The sequence below is a fragment of the Etheostoma cragini genome, chromosome 20, assembly GCF_013103735.1.
Source record: "Etheostoma cragini isolate CJK2018 chromosome 20, CSU_Ecrag_1.0, whole genome shotgun sequence".
NCBI lineage: Eukaryota > Metazoa > Chordata > Actinopteri > Perciformes > Percidae > Etheostoma > Etheostoma cragini.
This window is the reverse complement of record NC_048426.1, coordinates 23,905,425-23,915,424: the sequence shown is the minus strand read 5'-3', so window position 1 is coordinate 23,915,424 and position 10,000 is coordinate 23,905,425. Positions and strand designations below refer to the sequence as shown.

The following is a 10,000-nucleotide window of genomic DNA, read 5'->3' as shown; positions in this document are numbered from 1 at the left end:
TAATGGCATTCAACAGGGAGAAAGAGGAGGGGGGGGGGAAGCAACAGATTGGAAGGAGGAGAGGATAAGCGAAGGATAAAAACAGAGGAGAGGAGAGAAGAGGGGGAGCGGCTGGACGGTGATGAATTAATTCAAGGACAGAATGAGAACAAAAACGAGACCCGCAGGACGTAACAGGTAAACACACATTAGGGTAAAAACAGAGGGATGAGGGAGAAGAAAGAGAGTCAGGGACAGGGGGAGGGAAATAAAGGAGGAGAGGGAAACATGGGGAAAAGTGGACACACCAAAAAAAAGGGAGAGAGAGTGGAGGGGCAGAATGGAAAAATGAGGAAAAATAGATGATAAAAGAGGGGAGTTAAAGAAAAAACAAACAGGCAAATCCAGAAAAAACATAAAGAAAGACAAAAAGAAAAATAAGAAATGTAAAGTATCAGCTGACGTCTCCCGATGTGATATCAACAAAATACTTATATGATGCAATATTATTGCGATTTTATATATTGCAATATATGCGATATAAAAAGGACAAAATAAGAGGAAAAGCAGCTTCTTAAAGGAGGATGATAGGAGGAAAAACAAGGTAGAAAAAGGAAAACAAGACTGAAAAATTGATGATGAAAGACGAGAGTCAAAGAAAAAACAAACAGGAGACAGTTAGACACGGACAGGAGAGCAGAGAAATAAAAAAAAATAGAAAAGAGGAGGAAAAGAGAGGTGATAAGAGCTGAAAAAAGTCAAATGAGAAGAATAGCTGCTACTTAAAAAGACTCCGAATCCAGAAAAGAAATGAAGAAATACAAAATACAAAAAAGAAAGTAAGATATGTAAGGAATCACCAGACGCCTCCCGATGCGATATTATAGCGATTTTAAACATTTTGCAATGTATGCGATCTCAAAAGGACGAAATAAGAGGAAAAGCAGCTTCTTAAAGGAGGATGATAGGAGGAAAACATGGTAGAAAAAGGAAATCAAGACTGAAAAATAGATGATAAAAGACGAGAGTCAAAGAAACAACAAACAAGAGACAGACATGGACAGGAGAGCAGAGAAATCCAAAAACAAATAGAAAAGAGGAGGAAAAGAGAGGTGATAAGAGATTAAAAAAGACTAGCAGCTACTTAAAAAGAGGATGAGATTGGAGGCAAAACAGTGATGGATGGATAGAATAACAAAATAAAAGATATGCATGAAAGAGATAGACAATGAAAATAAAGGTGGTGAGATAACAAGAGAGAGAAAATCAGGAAGCATTAGAGAGAAAGAAGTCTATTTGAGTGGTTTTAATGTGTGATGTGTGTGTGAGTCTTATGCAAACTGCTTTGGCTTTGACGTGATTTTTTTTATTTATGCCAATAAAGCAAATAAGTTGAACTGAAAGGTGGAGACAGAGAGAGAGATAAAAAGAGAGAAAGAGATGAAGATGAGAGATAGAGGGGTGTAAATGACAGCAGAGAGTTGGACATGGATGTCTCCATCGCTGGCAGGTTGCCCTTCGTGAGAGCACACAGACAGACGGATGGACAGAGGAGATGAAGAAGAAGAAGAGAGGGAAAACAGGGGAGGGGGGGGATATAGGGTGCTCGTTGCTAGGTGGACAGTTACTGCCATCTAGTGGCCGAGAGAGGGATTTTTGGAGCTAAAAACTGAGATTGTGACTTTGTCTTTTATCCCTTTTATGGTTTGTTTTTAAATGGTCAAGGGGTGCCAGTCGGGTCTCTGTCCGGACATCGAAGATAGTCTTAGTCCAGCTAAAGGTGTATATTTGTTGTATTTTGTATGGAGGATAAAGATCAAAACCACACAATAAAGTCCATTCACATATAAAAATGTACACCCTAAAATAAACACAGTAAAGATAAACCCAGCAAAACCTCACACAATTCAATATTCCAATCAAATGTCAAATTAAGCTAAAACACTCGTAAAAGTCCCGTTAAATAATTGCATTGTCCGATAATAACCAAAAAATAAGAAAGTCCACGAAAATCCAACAAAAAAACTCCACCTCTGGTTTTCTTATGACTTAGTTTGTTTGTGGAGAAAAACAAATCGTTTGGTCTCAGGGCATCTTTAAAGGAACAGAAGGTAAATCATTGTTGTTGTTGTTGTTTTATAAGAGCTAAAAAAAATCCCCTTTTCGGTGTTAAATATTGAAATAACTTCAAGAAGATCGGGAGAATCCCGGACCCGATCCAGTATTGATTTCAGCCGTCGAGCCCACTGAAGAGGAGCAGAGGAGACGGCTTAAAGAGGGGAGCTGAAAGCTTCAGTCATGGAGGAGAGATGGAAGGGGAAGAAGGAAAAAAGAAGGAAGAGAAATGTCATCCTTGAAAGCGTGGTGAAGGTCAAAGGAGGCGTCGACGCTCCAAGAGAAGATCAGAGGAGGAGAACAAAGAAGTGTTTCAAGTCCTTTTAGAGACATAACAGAAAAGGATGAAGACTGAAGATGTGTAACAGGAGCAGGAGGTTGTGTGTCTGCACGCACGCAGCCTGTTAAATTCATCACGTGAGGAACTAACTGAGGAGACAACCAATGTATCTCACAGCATCTCATGCCCGCTCTGATTTAAGTCTGCTCTGATTGGTCGAGACATCCGGGTCTCCAGATGTGTGCCGTCTCTGTGCTGTCCATCATTGCAGCCGGAGACCGACTGTAACGGAGCATAGCGGCACTTTATAAATGGGAAAATTCCCAACAAATGACGATATATTTAATTTATATAGCACTTTAACACTCGTGTTGTGTTCCACAACACGACACAAGTTTAAACACGGGTTTTTCCAAATTTTTAAAGCTTTTTTTTTCTATACATTTGTCACTTATTTCACATATCTGTCACTTCTTTTTTTTACATTTGTTCCCATTTTAGTCACTTTTAGTGACATTTGTCCCACACAAGTTCTTTTATCATAATTTTTTTCTTCCTCTAAATGCTATAAAATTGACAAAAAACACCAAATTCAATAAAAGTGGTGAACTGATTATTTATTTAACTTGTGAGGAGCGTTGTTGGGAACCATCCACGTTACTTTTTGGGACAATTTGTTTGAAAGTAACCCAAATTTATGATATAGAAACCTTTTGAAAAAGGTGTCAAATGTCAAATCAGAAACAACAGGAGGGTTATAACGGTACTCAAAGGGACGAAAAGGCGTCGAAACCACAAAACTACACAACCTGTTGGGAATTGGGGAGATTTAAACTACCATGGCGCTCGAAAAACAACAATAGTGATGGTTAGTTAACAGCAGGTTAGACTCACTCACCAGCCACCTTTCCTACATTGGCCAATATATTAGCCGTAAAAAACCTTGTAAGGTTTTCGGGTCTGTGGGACCCGTTTTCAATGTTTGCCAAAAGAAGAATGATGCTTTTTATTATTATTTCTAACTCAAATTCATTGGTCTTGGCTCATTTTCAATGACGAGTGTAATAATTGTAGATGCTATGGAACTTAACTGTGTCCTCCTAATTGGGCCTGCTGTGTGTGTAATGTGAATTTAAAGTTGTTATTTAGCACTTTTCTAGTCTCAACGACAACTCAAAGCACTGTTACATCACGCGGGATCCATTCACACACACATTCACGCCACCTGCTCATCACTCGCACACATTTACACTCCGATGGGGTTCAGTGAAACTCGGGGTTCAGTGTCTTGCCCAAGGACACTTCGACATGGGATTGAACCACCAACCCTCCGATTGACAGCCGCCCTGCAACCAAGATCGCAGGTTAGCATGTCCGTGGCTACATGTAGCGGTTTATACAACGTAAACACCGCCGTAGACACCTGCAACAGATGACCTTATATAGAGAAATTTGGCGAGAACAGACGTCACTTTGAGCCGAGAGTAGAACGGATCTGAACGGCCTGGAACTCAAAAGGTTTTTGCGCACAGGGACCACGTACACATACGTTAGCTTCATTCAACCTAATTAACCTCTGGAGATGAAACTGAGATAAACTCTGGTTGGAAAAACTGTGATTTACATCCTATTGTCTTGTTATTATTAAATTATATTGGATAGAATGACATCTTATTCTGGTTACACTCTCAGAAGATAACATGGAGCCACTGACTGTCCTTGTCTGGAGCAGGAAACGGTCCTGAGGGCAGAACACGTCCTCCCCATATGAGAAGAAGAAGACGACATTGACTTCATTACGACTATATTCCACTGGTAAGAGAAGCTACTCCGGGAGGCTTGAGTCAGTCATTATCTGGAGTTTGTTTAGTGCTGAAACTGGCTCCTTGCTTTCACAAGTAGAAATGAAAATGAGAAGATCTTCAGCGTTTATCTCTGTTCTTTTTGAATGTAATTATCCTAACAGCTCTTCTATTCCAGTTTATGTTCTACGTGTTCAATGGTTGCTTGCTAACTTGCTCTTAAACACGTTTAGAGAGGATTTGGGCAATATATGGATGTATTAATATAGCGATATGAGACTTGATATTGTCTTAGATTCTGGATATATTGTAATTTTGTAATATAGTAAGTGTCTTTTCCTTGTCTTACAGGCTGTTTTACAGTTAAGTGCTGTCATTTCCTGGACTTAACAGACTGTTGTAGCTGTTCTGATATTTCAACTTTACCCACTAAGTCATTAAATCATTTTTGGAGAATATTTATCAAAAAAAATCACATTGCGTAAAGATTTTTTGGGTTAAACCACAAATAGTCAACCATGCAATACCGTCGAAATATCGTCATTGATGTATTTGGTAAAGAATATCGTGATATTTGATTTTCTCTATATCGCCCTAATTTGAATTGATATTTATATCCTCAATTCTTGTCATTTTTGGTTCTGGTGATTTTCCTTTGGGGCTGGTTAAAGCCTCTTTGGGGGGGATGGGGGGCTAAAAAAAATCCTCTATGCAGTAAAAACCCTGCAGAAGACAGCGGTGCTCACGGAAGAGAGTTCCTCGTAGTATTTGCTTTAAAGTGAAGTGAATGAAACGCGGCATCTCGGTCCGTGGTTTCAGCTGCAGCACTGCAGGCGGAGACACCTCCGCAGAGAGAAGCCCCACGAACACAAGCACACAAAGGTCAGCGTGGCGCTGCAACCTCAATACCATGCACTCGGGATGCAACCCAGCCGCGAGGAGCGCACAATCAACACAAAGAGACACTGAGAGAGGACATTTACATAAAACTGAAGACGTACGGCGGCAACGTGATCTCCAAAATTCATTCTTTCCAATCAGACCTGGAACATCTCGTCTGAATAACAAGTGTAACTGTGACTGCGGATCATCAAGGAGACAATCCTAATATTTTATACATCCAGCGTTGTTCTCATATCTTTTTTGCTGAGAGCAATCTGGAAAACTAATGGCAGGGTGAAGGAGGCTGCGGCGAGAAGGTAAATCTGATGGGAATTACTTTCCACGTGTGCATCCATCCTTACAGCTCGCCTACAAATCGCTGTATCGAATCTGTACGTGCGTGTGTGTCTTCATACGAGCAGAGGTGCGTCTGCCGGGCTGTAATGATAAAGTGTGAGTGTTTGTGCACGCCGTGCACGCTTCAGTGGTGTCTGTGTGTCTGTGTACGCTTTATAAAGTGCATGCGATTGAGCGGCGATATGTAAATTACAACTGTGACCCTTAAAAAAAATAAAAAAATAAAAAAACGAGTAAAAAAACATCGATATGATTCCGTCCATCTGTCCGCCGCCGCTCGTTATGGAGCAGAGATGGAAATCAAAAGTATTGATGAGAAGAGAGGAGGAGGAGGAGAGGAAGAGAGGAGGAAGAAGTGAGGTGAGGTGATGTAAGGAAAGGTGATTAAAAGGAGAGGAAGGAAAGAAGAAAGGACATGGGAGGAAAGGACAAATTAGAGGAGAGATGATTGGAGAGAAATGAGGAAAAACAAAAGGAATGGGAAGGAAAGGAAAGGAGACTAGAGTAAAAGAATGGAAAGGGAAATAAAAGGAAAGGACACAAAAAAGCAAGGAAAGATGAGGATGGGAAAGTAAAGAAAAAGTTCAAAAAAGGCAAGGATGAAAAACAGATTAAGGGAGAGAAGGAAGGGAGGAAAGCAATGGAGATTCAAGGAGGGAAAGTTAACGTAGAAAGGAGAGATTTTTGGAAAAACAATACAATACTACAATATTCCAGACCATTCAAACATCAGGCTAAAAAAATAGACATTTAAACAAATAAACATCAATATAAATCCTGAGGGCACCTCAGACTACTGGGAGTTTTTGGTTTTAGCCGTTTATGGAACATCGACTTTAAATCTACCTTTCTGGGTTGTAATGCTTTACCTGTCCATTATATTGATGCTTTCACCCCGTCGCACTTTGAGATTCATTCGATATATCAGATCATATCAGATAGTCCAGCTAGCTGTCTGGATTTACCCTGCAGAGACCTGAGGACCAGGTAACCATATAGTCCTCAGATTGGACAGATAGTCTAGCTAGCTGTCTGGATTTACCCTGCAGAGACCTGAGGACCAGGTAACCATAGTCCTCAGAAATCCACCGGAGGTTAGAACGCCGACAAAAAGGAAGAGGAAGGGGACGGACATCCCTCCTAAAAGAGTCAAATCCGGGGGAATTTTCGGCGGCAGTGCAGCGATCCTGGAAGTGGAACGTCACGGGTGTAGACTAGGCTCTCATTAATCTAGTCTGGACCAGGCTTCTTATGTGCTTATCCACTGTATTATATTTTAAATTGCTGTTCATGTTCTTCTTATCTATGTCACCTTTTCTATCAAGGCAACTTTCAAACAATCCGCCTCGATTGCAAAGCACTCTGGGTCAACGTGTGTCGGTATAAATGTGCTTTAATAATAAAGTTGACTTGACATGAGATGAGAAGCGAGGTTAACATGAATAAAGGAAGAGGAGAAAACGTGGTGAATAAGGGAAGAAAAACCGGAGGGATAGAGGAGAAGGCGCGGTAGGCGTTGGTTTTGGATATCGACCCGAGTTTCACTGGGCTGCTTTGAAGTCTCTAAACCAGAGCGGCTCCTGCGGGGCGGAGCGGCCTGCTGGGAGCTGAAACGCCCGTTCTGATCCTCCGCCGCCTGGATAAGCGCTCTGATATCTGCTTCATCTCTTCCTCCCGTGGTTCGGCTCTTCACCGCCGGTTAATTACCGTTCGGCTGACGGGGTTTTTTGTGGAGGACGACGCTGATCGGTTTGGACTCGAAACTCCTGACAGACGATGTTGGGATCGGAGGATTAACACGTTATGTTACAGGCAAGGGGGTCGGACTCGTGTGCACGAGACAATAATAATAATAATAATACATTTTATTTATAGTGCCCTTTACATTTCAAAAAGAAATCTCAAAGTGCAAAAAGCCCAGTATGAAGACAGACCTGCTGCAGGATGTGAAAGCAGCAATGAACACTTATCATTTTATAATCTTACACTTGGTTATTTTACTGAGGAGAGGGGTTGGAATTTTAATTTTAATAATAATAATAATAATAATACAGTTTATCTATAATGCACTTTTCGTCAATAGTGCAACAGGTAAAAAAAAAAAAGAGCAAAATAAAACCCCAAAAATAAAGAATAAAAAAAAAGAAAAGAAAGCTATTCTTAGAAGAGAGGATAAAAACATCTAAAGGGGAGCAAAAGCTTTGCTAAAAAGAAATGTTTTAAGGTCCGTTTTAAAACCACTCAGTGGATTGAGGTGCCCTCGAGGTGTCGGGGGGGGGGGGGGGCATAACACAGACGGGGGGCAGCAGCCTTATGCCCCTGGTCCTGGGTCTGGTTCTGGGACTGTGGAGGAGGTCTGAGTGAGTGGAGCGAAGGGAGCGGGTTGTGTTCTGTGGTTTGATGAAGTCTTTGAGGTAAGGGGGGGGCCTGAACTGAACTCCATCCTGGTGGAGATGGGGGGCCACTGTAGTGAGTGGAGAATGGGGGTAATGGACTCTCATCAGGATCCTAGCTGCAGAGTTCTGGATGTACTGAAGCCTCGTTCTGCATTTTTTGTTTCTTCTTGTGATTCTCCATTTTAAATGAATGTGCTTCCGTAGAAGGAAGGAAGGAAGAAAAGAGGAGTGTTAGAGCAGGGGATTTAGACTTAGAGTGATGAAAAGATGAAGGATGGAGGGGGTGTGGAGAAAGAGAGAGATAGAGACAAGGCCGCCAGTTACACCCGACTGCGTCCCTGAGATCGTCCCTGGAAGACCCCTCCACCGCCAGCTGTTGCCGTGGGGATAGAGACGTCTCCAAAAGCCCCACAATGTTTACGTTTAACATATTCATAAGTGCACCATAAAACACCGACCTGTCTGCTACTGTAGCCTGCATGTCTCTCTCTGCTGAGTGAATATCCACTACCTCTCTGTGACAGGACACATGTCACTGAACCCATCTTGCATTGCAAATTTATGCATTTTAACTGTTGTTGTTTTTACCATTTAACAGTGAACTGTTTTGTATGTTGGTGATGATTCCTTCAACAGAACTACAGACCTGCAGCTGACATTAACTACATCATGAAAATGTGGATGTGGATGTCACTTCACCTTAAAGAGCTGAAAGAATGTAATCAGTCTGGCTTCTGTGAAGAACCGTGGTTCCCTTTATCCTGCGTGGGAACTTCTGATTGCAGTAATTGCAGCGTTTAGCATTAAAATGTCACTTTATTACCGGGCGTATTAGGGCCATTGTGTGGGGGGGGGAAACATACAAAATGGCAGTGCCCGGGAGGGGGGGGGGGGTAATATCAAGAGTAAAAAGTTGAATTTCTTGGATCTGATTCAGAGTGGTTTTCCTCTGATTAGCCCCAATATACAGCAATGTTTTGATGCTTATGATAAGATGATTTTGGGTCAGAATCATGAGTATATCCTTTAAAAAGGGAAGAGATTGGAGAGCTTCTTGTAACATATTAACGATAAAATGGTGGTGCTCTTTGGTAATGACCATGAACAAATCAAAAAGACATGATCTATTACCTTTTATTTTTTAGAAAATCCTCCTTAAAAGACGAGTGCCTTGGCTTCTCCGCTGATGTCTATTGCATTGTCTATTTCCTAATTGTTATCTGATTTGATTCATCCACTGCAGGCAGAATACATGGCACTTCCTTACATAGTTTTAATTTATCAGCTCATTGTAGCATAATCCTTAATTTACCTTTCCAGTAAACAAAGTACACACATTTTCCAAAAGGTTTTTCAGTTGAGTTTTGGACTCAAACAACAACAACACAAACAAATTCAGAATCTCAACTTTCTCTCTGTGAGCTTTACCTGTTCCTTCACCTGTTTATCTATAGAAACACTAAAGAAGAAGGGAGCATCTTTCTTATCTTCCTATCCTCTCTGCTGCCAGTGGGCGTCCCTGCGCCCCCCCCCCGCCGGGCCAATCAGACGAGTGTTGATCCGAGTCTGATGTCTGTCTGTCTCCCACTGCTCGCAGATAGGCCGGCGTGCCGCAGAGCAGCCGAACACACACACACCTCACACTGAGGACGCCGCCGCCGCAGACAGCACATACAATGTGATAATATAACGTGTGGGAAACTTATCTAACTGGTGGACTCTTCCTCCGTCTGCTTTGTTTTCAAGACAACTCCACGCACTTCAGGAGCCACATCCCACACAGCTCAATTAGGAACGTTGGCTTCTCGCGTGGCTATAGTTTCCTGCGTCGGTCTCATAAATGTTCATGAAACAAGCCGCGGATCTACGTGATGTGGACACAGATTGTGTGAGGGAATGATAACGGGGTCAAGGTCCAAAGAGGGAGGAAAAAGTCTTGGGTGAAATATTAATGTCCAACTGCAAAGGCAGCGTGAAGAAAGAAGGGAAAAGAAAGAACAAGAAACATTTTCTACAAAATAGTGGAAGAAAAACAAGTTGTTTTTCATTTTCCATTGACGATTTTTCGACGTAAAAGGACAGAAATACACACTTTTCTGGCGAGAATGTACTATAAACCAACGTTACAATGAACGGAATCGATTGGCAGTAAAATAAGGTGAATATTATATATTTAATATATAATTTAC

General features: G+C 41.6%; 1 protein-coding gene across 1 annotated transcript in view; it reads right to left on the bottom strand.

Moving 5' to 3' along the window:
- akap6 (A kinase (PRKA) anchor protein 6) overlaps positions 1–10,000 on the bottom strand; it is a 158,542-nt gene that overhangs the window by 110,674 nt on the left and 37,868 nt on the right. The gene's annotated exons all lie outside the window — the stretch shown is intronic.